We start from the raw sequence: 15,801 nt of genomic DNA, 5'->3' as shown, positions 1-15,801 counted from the left end.
TACTTGCAGCCGAACACCACCTCTCTAGCTTTTGATGATGTATGGTCCGGCATTCTTACCGTTTCTAACACATTTTTCAGCAACTATGGTAGGACATTCACACCTTCTTGCAGCTGAACACCTCCTCTCCCACTTATGATCATGTGCAGATTGATTTTCGAAAATTTTCTTTCATGTTTTCTAGCAATTAATGATGGACATTTAGACCTTCTTGCAGCTGAACACCTCCGCTCCCGCTTTTGATCATACATTGTCAGGCATTCGAACCTTGTCTTACAAACTTTAGTCAAACATTCACACCTTTTTGCAGCCGAACACAGTTTTTTTCAGCCGAACTTGGGCATTCGAACCTTTTCATACCCACTTTTTACCAACTATGGTCGGACATTCAAACCTTCTTGTAGCCAAACACATCCAGTCCTGCTTTTGATGATGTATGTTCAGGCATTCGAACCTTTTCTTACCAGCTTTTTACAAACTATGCTCGGACATTCAAACCTTCTTGTAGCCGAACACATCCACTCCTGCTTTTGATGATGTATGGTTGGGCATTCGAACCTACTTGTTGCCCGCTTTTCATTAATTATGGGTGGACATTCACACCTTGTCGCAGCCAAACACCTCCGCTCCCTGTTTTGATCATGTATGGTTGGACATTCGCACCTTTTCTCACCCGCTTTTTGCAAACTATGGTCGGCCATTCACAGCTTCCTCTCCACCATACTTGTATGGTGGGATATTCACACCCACTTGCATCCGAAGACCTCCGCCCCCACTTTTGTTGATATTTAGTCGGTCATTCGCACCTTACCCACTTTTGGCAAATTATGGCCTTCTTGCAGCCAAAAACCTCTGATCTCGCTTTTGATGATGTAAGGTTGGGCATTCAGACCTTGCTTCACCTGCTTTTCACCAAATATAGTCGGACATTCACACCTTCTTGCAGCCGAACACTTCCGCTCCACCTTTTAGTTTTCTATGGGGCATTCACACCTTTTTTTTCACCGCATTTTATAAAAACACCACAGGAACACCGTATTGAGGCTTTGTTCTGACCGCTCATTCGGTGTCGCGTTTCTTTCAAGCAATTCTCCTGGTTAGCCCGCACTCGGCTCGCTCCCAGAGCCGTGTTAAAGTCTACTTCGCATTCACTCTCTTTTCTCAGCAGACTAAAAGAAAGTTTCATCTTGGGCTCCCTGAAACCTCCATCCTGCACCGCTGTTTGCTTTTTCACAAGAGCAGAGGAGAGCGCACCGTTCCCAGGGGCACTACAGTACCGGGTCGATGCTTGGAGTGAACGGAGCAAGCTCCTTTTTCAACTCCTATTGATACAAATCCATTTAATATGTAGTCCTCGCATAGAGGACACATCAGACATTAAACTGATAAGAACAGATACTACACTTGATCTTAGCCAAAAGGCCGAGAAGCGATAACTGTCCACTGGTTCACGTCCGAGGGCCCTTCCTGGCACAATGCGCACTTGTAGCGGTGTTCTTTTTATGGCCATAGTGTCACTTTGCACCTCGGCCCACCCGCTGCACTGAGCACTCTTCAGCCCTTTTAAATGGTATAACTTTACACTACCGCACGCTCCAGCGAGCACCATTCAAGCAACAACTTTGCACTCCAGCTTTGAACATTGGCACAGTCGCAACAAGTAAGGCGACTCTACTCAGAGAAGTCACTCTGCACAGTAACAAGATTTCTTTTGCACAGACAGAAAGGGCTTCATCCGCAAAGGTAAAGCCTGCCAAAAATAGAAACAACTCATTAGTGCTGCTCAACGTTGTACTTTGCAGTAAAAGAAAGAGCAAATCTAAAGATTCAGGAATCCGAGAATAAGCTTACTTCCATGAGTTCTTCACGATTTCGGATTTTGCTATAAAATGAATTCCTTCACTCAAACTAAATTAAAACTGCTAAACCGCTAATCTGTTACATGCAAGGCAGATGTCAAATTCACCGAAATAGGATCTAAGGGTATTTGGCCAATCGAGCTGTAGCAGCTTCGGTAAAAGAGTATAAGTTGAAGAGTTTGTGAATAAAGGTGTGCGCACACATAGTGAGTTGTAGGAAAATAGGCAGGGAGCAATGCCGGCTGGGGTATAGGTTCTTGTATGTTGTCTGACTGTTTGATTTGAATGTGTTGTGTAAGTGTCCTGTTGAATGTTACATGTTTGGGCTTTGACACGCTTCACTGTGGTTGTTAACTGTGTGGTGTGTCCTGAAATGTTATATGTTTGGGCTATGTGACATGCTTAATGCTTTTCAGTAGCAACCCACTTATTCATATATAGCAACTGACAACATAAGAAGTCCGGACATACTTTGATAGTAGTTGTAGAAGTATCCTTATTGATAATAGATAAACTAATTCAAAGTGATAGAACAGTAGATGAACAGGTGCCTGCACATGTCTCATGAAAATAAAATGGGTGTATGATTGCTGACGGCAGAGCAATACTGCCAAACTTATGAGTTCTTGTGGCAAACTTGATTCAGTGTCTTGACGTGTATACGCTGTTTCGCTGACTTGTCACAAGAAACAAAGTGTGTTTGATAAGATCCGACCATTTTATTACGGGAGGATCAGTATGTATGGATTCTGATGTGACTGATAAACTCATTCGTATCTTAAGCATAATCTAATACGTGAGACAACGCCCTGGCACACAATCAAAAAAAAAAAAAGAGAGAGCGGTTTTGTGTCCCCACAGTCCATAATGTAGAAAAGAGAGAAAAAAGCCTTTCTGATTTGGTGTGTGTGCTCACAGTGCAGAGTGTAGAGAAAAGAGAGAAAAGAAAGCCGTTTTGGTGTCACGGGTGTTGTGACTTACACACACACATTTCTGAATTGAGAAAGGAAATTATTTTAGAGGAAGCACTAGAGTTTAGATCCCACATTTGTTGATAGGCATTCATTTAATTTTTCTTTTAATCAGTTTTAAAGTGAATACTAACTGAGAAATGAAAAAGGTGAAGAGTTTAGAAGCTTGGTTCAAGAGCAAAACTTGGTTTATGATCAGCTGAGTCTCTAAACAGAACAGCAAAGGGCTTCATCGAACATTTAAAAAAGATTCAGATTGTTAGAATATCCAGAATTTATAGGAATGGTGGTGATTACTCTTATTTTCTAGAATGGAAATAACTGCACCATGTCTGTTTTATGAATTTAAGGGGCTAAAAAGTTTTGTTCTCGTTTTTCTATGATTAACCGAATGTATGTGAGAGTCCAAACAGACAGAAGGGTTACGGCCGAGCGCTGGACCTTCCAAAAAAGATGAGACAGGCTGGACCCGTGCCATACTAGTTAAGGCCTGCCTGTGGATTACAGGTTCTTTAAACTCTCACACACACAAACTCACACACGTTCGCACACATACACCCATACACACACACATTCTTGAACTTGCTGCAAGATTAAACCTTTGCATTAACTGACTCCAGCAACTCTGAGTCTCATTGAGAGACTTTTCTCAACAATTGGGTCCTCAAACCAGATCTCAACGTTTTTTCCGCTGTCCAGGGTCGGAGCTGAAACCGTGCACGGGGGAGTCCAGTACTCCTAATGAAAGACCCCCTGCTGAATTGCGGTAATTAGGGGCCAGTGTCCACTGAAAGAGGAAAAAGGGACGAGATCGTACTTTTGAATCAATGGCCAGAAGCCATTGGCAGTGCAGGCATCAACAATAATGGTGTTATTTCACCCATTAACACTTAAGGTACCTCATGCAGTGGCTGTGATATGGTTACTTAACAAAATATCTTTACCAGACATCTCTCCTACATAACAGTTCTTCTTTCACAGCCACACCTTGTTGTCGAGAGATGTGCTACACTTAATCCATCCACACTGCTACCTACCCCACAGATGGAAAGCCTCATGATTGCATGTCAGAAATAACCATCAGTGTTTTACCCAGGCCAGACTTAACTGATATACATTATGAAAATGCAGAAATAACTATATTTATTCAACAGATCAAGGAAAAAAACCCTGATGGCACAAATGCTACAGGATTTGCAGTAGTAACAGAAACTGAAGTTTTCTTAAAACAACCACTACCAAAAAATTACTCTGTTCAAGCAGTCGAATTGGTAGCTTTAACTGAAGCTTGTAAATTAAATAACAAAAAGGTTGTTAACGTTTACACTGACAGTCAGTATGCCTTCTCAACTGTACATGTGTTAACACAGCATTGGAAAAACAGGTATGTTGACATCCACAGCTAAATGTATAAACTACAAATATTTTAGCATTATTAGATGTTATTCAATTGCCATCTACAATAGACTCGTATGAATGACCGGAAGGAAAACCATACTGCCAAAGAATTTGTTTAAATATGCTGCAGTATTGAGCCACGGACCATGTCATGTCTCAACAGGAGGGATGGAAGCAATAATGAACCAGGTTTTTACAGCATATGGTTTTACTAATTATTAAAAACATTTTTTTAGAATAAATAAATGAATAAAGTTTTGTCTAGCAGGTCAAATATGTGCAAAATACATTCCACAGGGCAATCTAAGACCAAAACGAAGATAATTCCCTAAGCCAGTGTATCTTTTTCAACATATTTGTTTGGATTTCATTATTTCATTATTTTGTAGATTTCATTGAACTAAATTAATGTTAAGGGAAACGATTCTGCTCAGTGACAACAGAGGTTTTTACCAAATGGTCTGAAATATTTCCATGTGCACAAGCAGATGCACTCTCAGTAGCAAAATCACGCGTAAAATAACTCATTTCTAGATTTGAAATTCCTGAAAAGATCTTCAGTGATAATTTGACACACTTTGTAAACAATGTCATCTCACTGATGGCAAAGAACTTAAAATAGACCTTAGAAACCACTGTGATATAGAAGGTTTCGCTAACACATTGGAATTGTTTTACTATTTACATATGCATGTGCAGTGAAGAATTGCTTGCTGCTGATAAATGCAAAGAAGAACAGCTTACACATAAATGCTCACATATAGGCTGCTGAATGCAATGAAGACCTGCTTATCCAGTAAAGTTCAATGTCAATGTGTAATATCCAATTAGGATTTGCAAAACAGTGAAGTTAAACAATGAATGGGTCCATAGTCGGTATGAGAAGACTACAGGAATATTTACCTGGGTGTACGTTCAAACAGAGATGAGAAAATTGCGATAAATTATTGTTTGTTTGTTTGTTAGTATGTATATGAATGTTATGTGTATAAACTGTGTTGAGTTGTAGTTACTCAGTAGTGTCTCAGTGAAACAACCGACGGGGGAAGCCTTGCGGTGACAACAAAAGCAGTGTTTTACTGATCAGTCAAGTTGCTCCACTGTACTCCATACAAACTGGTTGGCTACTGAAGGGATAGAAAATGGGGAATACTTGTTTTAAAGCAAACAAGGAATTAGATGGGAAAAATACATGTTTTAACGGGACCCAGACAATATTAAATACTCAGACAGATGGGAGAAGAAGTGTAGTTTTGTAGGAAATCACAAAATTATTACATAAAATGAGTGAAATCAATTGAAGAATGCCTTTCTGGAGAGCTGTTTACCACAGATGAGCAGCTTTGCGACCAAGCACATTGTAGATCGCTTTACTGCCAAAATGATCTAGTTTAATGGATTGGTTTAGACATTTATAACAGCATTTTAAGAACAAAGAGAGAAACAAAAAGGGACAACGCTTCATGGTGGAAGGTGATGTATAAATAACTGTGTATATGATGAAGGAGAGACCATTTGAGCAGCACAGCCATTTCGCAGCACAGGGACAGCAGTCCAAGTTAAAGGATCTCCCATGTGGTATCACCTGTCACACTGTGTCAAGGCATCAAAAGAAGAAAAAATCACCAAACTCAAGGACAAAGAGACGAAGACTCCGGTGAACGAAGAGAGAGGACTTACAAACCAGAAATACAAAAGGATGCTCGATATCAAGATCCAGAAGAAGAGGCTAACAATGCCACGAACACTTACGATGCTGGGAATGATGCCAGCAATGAACAGAGAAGAAGATTCAGTGTCATCAATCTGCAACACGTGCCTCTAATGAGGGGGTGAATATAGAATCCTCAACGATTACAACGTCTCTGGGAACTGTGACAACAACAAGGTTTAAACCATTTTGATATATATTGTAACCTATTGGCTAAGGAATAGTGCTGAAAATGAGGTAAATCTAATCCACCACTGTCCTTGGTCTTCTGTAGGGTTTTTAAACTAATACGTGGTGGTTTGTTTTTCCACAGAAATTTGGAGATGCATGAATCTAGTGACTTAAACCAAGTAGCAGATAGTTTTTTATGGGGATCATTGAGAACAAATAGTTAACTTTTGGTAGTATCATCATTTTAATGGTTGTAACTCTCCCCATAAGTGATATAGGTAAGGACTTCCAACGAGAGAGATCGTCCTCTACTCTCTTTACTAATTGCACATAATCCATCTGTACTTATCAGTTTAATATGTGATATGTCTATGCAAGGACTACATATTAAATGGATTTTTATCAATAGGAGTTGAAAAAGGAGCTTGCTCCGTTCACTCCAAGCATCGACCCGGTACTGCAGTGCCGCTGGGAACGGTGCGCTCTCCTCTGCTCTTGTGAAAAAGCTAACAGCGGTGCAGGATGGAAGTTTCTTTTAGTCTGCTGAGAAAAGAGAGTGAATGCGAAGTAGACTTTAACACGGCTCTGGGAGCGAGCCGAGTGCGGGCTAACCAGGAGAAATGCTTGAAAGAAACGCGACACCGAATGAGCGGTCAGAACAAAGCCTCAATACGGTGTTCCTGTGGTGTTTTTATAAAATGCGGTGAAAATAAAGGTGTGAATGCCCCATAGAAAACTAAAAGGTGGAGCGGAAGTGTTCGGCTGCAAGAAGGTGTGAATGTCCGACTATATTTGGTGAAAAGCAGGTGAAGCAAGGTCTGAATGCCCAACCTTACATCATCAAAAGCGAGATCAGAGGTTTTTGGCTGCAAGAAGGCCATAGTTTGCCAAAAGCGGGTAAGGTGTGAATGACCGACTAAATATCAACAAAAGTGGGGGCGGAGATCTTCGGATGCAAGTGGGTGTGAATATCCCACCATACAAGTATGGTGGAGAGGAAGCTGTGAATGGCCGACCATAGTTTGCAAAAAGCGGGTGAGAAAAGGTGCGAATGTCCAACCATACATGATCGAAACAGGGTGTTTGGCTGCGACAAGGTGTGAATGTCCACCCATAATTAATGAAAAGCGGGCAACAAGTAGGTTCGAATGCCATACCATACATCATCAAAAGCAGGAGTGGATGTGTTCGGCTACAAGAAGGTTTGAATGTCCGAGCATAGTTTGTAAAAAGCGGGTAAGAAAAGGTTCGAATGCCCGAACATACACCATCAAAAGAGGGAGCGGAGGTGTTCCGCTGTAAGACGGTGTGAATGTCCGACCATAGTTGGTAAAAAGTGGGTATGAAAAGGTGCGAATGCCCAAATTCGGCTGCAAAAAACTGTGTTCGGCTGCAAAAAGGTGTGAATGTTCGACTAAAGTTTGTAAAAAGCGGGTAAGACAAGGTGCGAATGCCTGACAATGTATGGTCAAAAGCGGGAGCGGAGGTGTTCAGCTGCAAGAAGGTCTAAATGTCCATAATTAATTGCTAGAAAACATGAAAGAAAATTTTGAAAATCAATCCGCACATGATCATAAGTGGGAGAGGAGGTGTTCAGCTGCAAGAAGGTGTGAATATCCTACCATAATTGCTGAAAAATGTGTTAGAAACGGTAAGAATCCCGGACCATACCTCATCAAAAGCTAGAGAGGTGGTGTTCGGCTACAAGTAGGTGTGAATGTCTGACTAAAGTTCAAATATATTAACAAAAGCGGGAGGAGAGGTCTTCGGATGAGTGGTTGAGAATTTCCAACCATAATCTATAAAATGCGGTGAAAAAAAAGGTGTGATAGAAACCTAAAAGGTGGAGCGGAAGTGTTCGGCTGCAAGAAGGTGTGAATGTCCATCTATAGTTGGTGAAAAGCAGGAAAAGCAAGGTCTGAATGCCCAATCTTACATCATCAAAAGCGAGATCAGAGGTGTTTGGCGGCAAGAAAACGGGTAAGGTGTGAATGACCGACTAAATATCAACAAAATTGGGGGCGGAGATCTTCGGATGCAAGTGGGTGTGAATATCCCACCATACAAGTATGGTGGAGAGGAAGCTGTGAATGGCCGACCATAGTTTGCAAAAAGCGGGTGAGAAAAGGTGCGAATGTCCAACCATACATGATCAAAACAGGGAGCGGAGGTGTTTGGCTGTGACAAGGTGTGAATGTCCACCCATAATTAATGAAAAGCGGGCAACAAGTAGGTTCGAATGCCCAACCATACATCAACAAAAGCAGGAGTGGATGTGTTTGGCTACAAGAAGGTTTGAATGTCCGAGCATAGTTTGTAAAAAGCGGGTAAGAAAAGGTGCGAATGCCCGACAAAGTATGATCAAAAGAGGGAGTGGAGGTTTTCGGCTACAAGGTTTGAATGTACGACCATAGTTTGTAAAAAGCGGGTAAGAAAAGGTGCGAATGCCCGAACATACACCATCAAAAGAGGGAGCGGAGGTGTTACACTTGAAAGACGGTGTGAATGTCCGACCATAGTTGGTAAAAAGTGGGTAAGAAAAGGTTCGAATGCCCGAATATATACCATCAAAAGCGGAAGCGGAGGTGTTCGGCTGCAAGAAGGTGTGAACGTCCGACCAAAGTTTGTAAAAAGCAGTTAAGAAAAGGTTCGAATATCCAACCAAACATAATCAAAAGTGGGTACAGAGCTGTTCGACTGCAAGTAGGTGTGAATATCCACCCATAATTCCTGAAAAATGGGTAAGAAAAGGTGCGAATGCCCAACCATACATCATCAAAAGAAGAAGTGGATGTGTTCTGCTACAAGAAGGTTTGAATGTCCGACCATAGTTTGTAAAAAGTGGGTAAGAAAAAGTTCGAATGCCCGAACATACACCATCAAAAGAGGGAGCGGAGGTGTTTCGCTGTAAGATGCTGCGAATGTCCGACCATAGTTGGTAAAAAGCGGGTAAGAAAAGGTTAAAAAACCGGACTGTACACAATCAATAGCGGGAGCGGAGTTGTTCGGCTACAAGAAGGTGTGAAAGTCCGACCATGGTTTGTAAAAAGCGGGTAAGACAAGGTGCGAATGCCCGACAATGTATGATCAAAAGAGGGAGCGGAGTGTTTCGGCTGCAAGGTCTGAATTTCCAACCATAATTTGTAAACACCGTTGAAGAAAAGGCTCGAAATCCCGAAGCAGTTTTAACTTAATCGGTTTACACAAAATAGAAAGTATTACTTTGCAGTATACTAAAGAACAACACTAAACCTTTAGGAATCCGAGAATAAACTTATTTCCACGAGTTCTACACAATTTCGGATTTTGATATAAAATGAATTCCTTCACTCAAACCAAGTTAAAACTGCTTTGTCCTTGATATTTATCCATGTCTGAATCGGTTTCAACAAAATAAAAAGTATTACTTTGCAGTATACCAAAGAACAACACTAAACCTTTAGGAATCCGAGAATAAACTTATTTCCACGAGTTCTACACAATTTCGGATTTTGATAAAAATTAAATCCTTCACTCAAACCAAGTGAAAACTGCTTTGTCATATTTTTCAGCAAGTTTGGTCGGACATTCACACCTACTCACAGCCGAACACCTCCGCTCCCGCATTTGATGGTGTATAGTCGGGCATTCTCACCATTTCTCATCAGGTTTTTGCAAATTATGATCTGACATTCACACCTGCTTTTGATGATGTATGGTTGGGCATTCGCACCTTTTTTTTTACCCATTTTTGAGGAATTATGGGTGGACATTCACACCTTCTTGCAGCTAAACACCTCCGCTCCCACTTACGATCATGTGCGGTTTGATATTCGAAAATTTTCTTTCATGTTTTCTAGCAATTATTGATGGACATTCAGACCTTCTTGCAGCTGAACCCCTCTGCTCCCGCTTTTGATGGTGTATAGTCGGGCTTTCAAGCCTTTTCTTCCCCGGTTTTTACAAATTATGGTTGGACATTCAGACCTTCTTTTAGCCGAAAACCTCCGCTCCCTCTTTTGATCATACATTGTCGGGCATTCGCACCTTTTCTTACCCGCTTTTTACAAAACATGGTCGGACTTTCACACCTTCTTGTAGCCGAACACATTCGCTCCCGCTATTGATTGTGTGCAGTCGGGTATTTTAACCTTTTCTTACCAACTTTTTACCAACTACGGTCGGACATTCACACCTTCTTATGGCGGAACACCTCCACTCCCTCTTTTGATGGTGTATGTTTGGGCATTCGAACCTTTTCTTACCCGCTTTTTACAAACTATGGTCGGACATTCAAACCTTCTTGTAGCCGAACACATCCAGTTCTGCTTTTGAGGATGTATGGTCGGACTTTCACACCTTTTAGTAGCCAAACAACTCCGCTCCCGCTATTGATTGTGTACAGTCGGGTATTTTAACCTTTTCTTACCCGCTTTTTACCAATTATGGTCGGACATTCACACCTTCTTACAGCGGAACACCTCCGCTCCCTGTTTTGATCATTTATGGTCTGGCAATACTACCTTTTCTTACCCGTTTTTGAGTAATTATGGCTGGACATTCACAGCTTCTTGCATCCGAACACCTCTTCTCTGCTTTTGATGATGAATAGTCCGGCATTCTTACCTTTTCTAACACATTTTTCAGTAATTATTGTCGGTCATTCACACCTTTCTCATCAGCTTTTTGCAAATTATGATCTGACATTCACACCTACTTGCAGCCGAACACCTCGGCTTCCGTTTTTGATGGTGTATATTTTGGCATTCGAACCTTTTCTTACCCACTTTTTACAAACTATGCTCGGACGTTCACACCTTCTTGCAGCGAAACCCCTCCGCTCCCTCTTTTGATTGTGTATGTTCGGGCATTCGAACCTTTTCTTACCCGCTTTTTACAAACTATGGTCGGACATTCAAACCTTCTTGTGGCCGAACACATCCACTTCTGCTTTTTATGATGTATAGTTGGGCATTCACACCTTTTATTACCCATTTTTCAGTAATTATTGGTTGGAAATTCAGACCTTGCAGCCGAACACCTCCGCTCCCTCTTTTGATCATACATTGTCGGGCATTCGCACCTTGTCTTACCCGCGTTTTACAAACCATGGTCGGACTTTCACACCTTCTTGTAGCCGAACAACTCCGCTCCCGCTATTGATTGTGTAGAGTCGGGTATTTTAACCTTTTCTTACCCGCTTTTTACCAATTATGGTCGGACATTCACACCGTCTTACAGCGGAACACCTCCGCTCCCAATTTTGATGGTGTATGTTCGAGCATTCGAACTTTTTCTTACCCACTTTTTACAAGCTATGGTCGGACATTCAAACCTTCTTGTAGCAGAACACATCCACTTCTTCTTTTGATGATGTATGGTTGGGCATTCGCACCTTTTCTTACCCATTTTTCAGGAATTATGGGTGGAAATTCACACCTACTTGCAGTCGAACAGCTCTGCTTCCACTTTTGATTATGTTTGGTTGGATATTCGAACCTTTTCTTAACTGCTTTTTACAAACTTTGGTCGGACGTTCACACCTTCTTGCAGCCGAACACCTCCGCTTCCGCTTATGATGGTATATATTCGGGCATTCGAACCTTTTCTTACCCGCTTTTTACCAACTATGGTCGGACATTCGCACCATCTTACAGCGGAACACCTCCGCTCCCTCTTTTGATGGTGTATTTTCGGGCATTCGCACCTTTTCTTACCCGCTTTTTACAAACTATGGTTGGACATTCAAACCTTCTTGTAGCCGAAAACCTCCACTCCCTCTTTTGATCATACATTGTCGGGCATTCGCACCTTTTCTTACCCGCTTTTTACAAACTATGCTCGGACATTCAAACCTTCTTGTAGCCAAACACATCCACTCCTGCTTTTGTTGATGTATGGTTGGGCATTCGAACCTACTTGTTGCCCGCTTTTCATTAATTATGGGTGGACATTCAGACCTACTTGCAGCCGAACACCTCGGCTTCCGCTTTTGATGGTGTATATTTTTGCATTCGAACCTTTTCTTACCCGCTTTTTACAAACCATGGTCGGACTTTCACACCTTCTTTTAGCCGAACAACTCCGCTCCCGCTATTGATTGTGTAGAGTCGGGTATTTTAACCTTTTCTTACCCGCTTTTTACCAACTATGGTTGGACATTCACAGCTTCTTACAGCGGAACACCTCCGCTCCCTCTTTTGATGGTGTATGTTCGGGCATTCGAACCTTTTCTTACCCGCTTTTTACAAACTATGCTCGGACATTCACACCTTCTTGCAGCGAAACACCTCCGCTCCCTCTTTTGATTGTGTATGTTCGGGCATTCAAACCTTTTCTTACCCGCCTTTTACAAACTATGGTCGGACATTCAAACCTTCTTGTGGCCGAACACATCCACTTCTGCTTTTGATGATGTATAGTTGGGCATTCACACCTCTTCTTACCCATTTTTCAGTAATTATTGGTGGACATTCAGACCTTCTTGCAGCTGAACACCTCTGCTCCCGCTTTTGATGGTGTATAGTCGGGCTTTCGAGGCTTTTCTTACCCGCGTTTTACAAACCATGGTCGGACATTCACAGCTTCCTCTCCACCATACTTGTATGGTGGGATATTCACACCCACTTGCATCCGAAGACCTCCGCCCCCACTTTTGTTGATATTTAGTCGGTCGTTCACACCTTACCCGTTTTCTTGCCGCCAAACACCTCTGATCTCGCTTTTGATGATGTAAGATTGGGCATTCAGACCTTGCTTTTCCTGCTTTTCACCAACTATAGACGGACATTCACACCTTCTTGCAGCCGAACACTTCCGCTCCACCTTTTAGGTTTCTATCACACCTTTTTTTTCACCGCATTTTATAGATTATGGTTGGAAATTCTCAACCACTCATCCGAAGACCTCTCTTCCCGCTTTTGTTAATATATTTGAACTTTAGTCAGACATTCACACCTACTTGCAGCCGAACACCACCTCTCTAGCTTTTGATGATGTATGGTCCGGCATTCTTACCGTTTCTAACACATTTTTCAGCAATTATGGTAGGACATTCACACCTTCTTGCAGCTGAACACCTCCTCTCCCACTTATGATCATGTGCAGATTGATTTTCGAAAATTTTCTTTCATGTTTTCTAGCAATTAATTATGGACATTTAGACCTTCTTGCAGCTGAACACCTCCGCTCCCGCTTTTGATCATACATTGTCAGGCATTCGAACCTTGTCTTACAAACTTTAGTCAAACATTCACACCTTTTTGCAGCCGAACACAGTTTTTTTCAGCCGAACTTGGGCATTCGAACCTTTTCATACCCACTTTTTACCAACTATGGTCGGACATTCAAACCTTCTTGTAGCCGAACACATCCAGTCCTGCTTTTGATGATGTATGTTCAGGCATTCGAACCTTTTCTTACCAGCTTTTTACAAACTATGCTCGGACATTCAAACCTTCTTGTAGCCGAACACATCTACTCCTGCTTTTGATGATGTATGGTTGGGCATTCGAACCTACTTGTTGCCCGCTTTTCATTAATTATGGGTGGACATTCACACCTTGTCGCAGCCAAACACCTCCGCTCCCTGTTTTGATCATGTATCGTTGGACATTTGCACCTTTTCTCACCCGCTTTTTGCAAACTATGGTCGGCCATTCACAGCTTCCTCTCCACCATACTTCTATGGTGGGATATTCACACCCACTTGCATCCGAAGACCTCCGCCCCCACTTTTGTTGATATTTAGTCGGTCATTCGCACCTTACCCACTTTTGGCAAACTATGGCCTTCTTGCAGCCAAAAACCTCTGATCTCGCTTTTGATGATGTAAGGTTGGGCATTCAGACCTTGCTTCACCTGCTTTTCACCAAATATAGTCGGACATTCACACCTTCTTGCAGCCGAACACTTCCGCTCCACCTTTTAGTTTTCTATGGGGCATTCACACCTTTTTTTTCACCGCATTTTATAAAAACACCACAGGAACACCGTATTGAGGCTTTGTTCTGACCGCTCATTCGGTGTCGCGTTTCTTTCAAGCAATTCTCCTGGTTAGCCCGCACTCGGCTCGCTCCCAGAGCCGTGTTAAAGTCTACTTCGCATTCACTCTCTTTTCTCAGCAGACTAAAAGAAAGTTTCATCTTGGGCTCCCTGAAACTTCCATCCTGCACCGCTGTTTGCTTTTTCACAAGAGCAGAGGAGAGCGCACCGTTCCCAGGGGCACTACAGTACCGGGTCGATGCTTGGAGTGAACGGAGCAAGCTCCTTTTTCAACTCCTATTGATACAAATCCATTTAATATGTAGTCCTCGCATAGAGGACACATCAGACATTAAACTGATAAGAACAGATACTACACTTGATCTTAGCCAAAAGGCCGAGAAGCGATAACTGTCCACTGGTTCACGTCCGAGGGCCCTTCCTGGCACAATGCGCACTTGTAGCGGTGTTCTTTTTATGGCCATATTGTCACTTTGCACCTCGGCCCACCCGCTGCACTGAGCACTCTTCAGCCCTTTTAAATGGTATAACTTTACACTACCGCACGCTCCAGCGAGCACCATTCAAGCAACAACTTTGCACTCCAGCTTCGAACATTGGCACAGTCGCAACAAGTAAGGCGACTCTACTCAGAGAAGTCACTCTGCACAGTAACAAGATTTATTTTGCACAGACAGAAAGGGCTTCATCCGCAAAGGTAAAGCCTGCCAAAAATAGAAACAACTCATTAGTGCTGCTCAACGTTGTACTTTGCAGTAAAACAAAGAGCAAATCTAAAGATTCAGGAATCCGAGAATAAGCTTACTTCCATGAGTTCTTCACGATTTCGGATTTTTCTATAAAATGAATTCCTTCACTCAAACTAAATTAAAACTGCTAAACCGCTAATCTGTTACATGCAAGGCAGATGTCAAATTCACCGAAATAGAATCTAAGGGTATTTGGCCAATCGAGCTGTAGCAGCTTCGGTAAAAGAGTATAAGTTGAAGAGTTTGTGAATAAAGGTGTGCGCACACATAGTGAGTTGTAGGAAAATAGGCAGGGAGCAATGCCGGCTGGGGTATAGGTTCTTGTATGTTGTCTGACTGTTTGATTTGAATGTGTTGTGTAAGTGTCCTGTTGAATGTTACATGTTTGGGCTTTGACACGCTTCACTGTGGTTGTTAACTGTGTGGTGTGTCCTGAAATGTTATATGTTTGGGCTGTGTGACATGCTTAATGCTTTTCAGTAGCAACCCACTTATTCATATATAGCAACTGACAACATAAGAAGTCCGGACATACTTTGATAGTAGTTGTAGAAGTATCCTTATTGATAATAGATAAACTAATTCATAGTGATAGAACAGTAGATGAACAGGTGCCTGCACATGTCTCATGAAAATAAAATGGGTGTATGATTGCTGACGGCAGAGCAATACTGCCAAACTTATGAGTTCTTGTGGCAAACTTGATTCAGTGTCTTGACGTTTATACGCTGTTTCGCTGACTTGTCACAAGAAACAAAGTGTGTTTGATAAGATCCGACCATTTTATTACGGGAGGATCAGTATGTATGGATTCTGATGTGACTGATAAACTCATTCGTATCTTAAGCATAATCTAATACGTGAGACAACGCCCTGGCACACAATCAAAAAAAAAAAAAGAGAGAGCGGTTTTGTGTCCCCACAGTCCATAATGTAGAAAAGAGAGAAAAAAGCCTTTC

At 42.1% G+C, this 15,801-nt stretch overlaps 2 non-coding genes and 1 pseudogene across 2 annotated transcripts; 1 reads left to right on the top strand and 2 right to left on the bottom strand.

Annotated features, from left to right (window-relative positions):
* Nucleotides 1–1,243: 1,243 nt before the first annotated feature.
* LOC140283565 (U2 spliceosomal RNA) lies at nucleotides 1,244–1,434 on the bottom strand. The gene has a single exon (XR_011910159.1). It is a non-coding gene; the product is annotated as a U2 spliceosomal RNA (small nuclear RNA).
* A 4,987-nt stretch (nucleotides 1,435–6,421) lies between these two features.
* Nucleotides 6,422–6,598, top strand: LOC140283404 (U2 spliceosomal RNA; annotated as a pseudogene).
* A 7,692-nt stretch (nucleotides 6,599–14,290) lies between these two features.
* LOC140283564 (U2 spliceosomal RNA) lies at nucleotides 14,291–14,481 on the bottom strand. Its single transcript, XR_011910158.1, has one exon. It is a non-coding gene; the product is annotated as a U2 spliceosomal RNA (small nuclear RNA).
* Between the last annotated feature and the right edge of the window lie 1,320 nt (nucleotides 14,482–15,801).

This window comes from Leuresthes tenuis, unplaced genomic scaffold (assembly GCF_036924035.1).
Source record: "Leuresthes tenuis unplaced genomic scaffold, fLeuTen1.0.hap1 SCAF_23, whole genome shotgun sequence".
In the NCBI taxonomy this organism is placed as follows: domain Eukaryota; kingdom Metazoa; phylum Chordata; class Actinopteri; order Atheriniformes; family Atherinopsidae; genus Leuresthes; species Leuresthes tenuis.
Note: the sequence above shows the minus strand (reverse complement) of the source record. Positions and strands in the feature narration are given on the sequence as shown.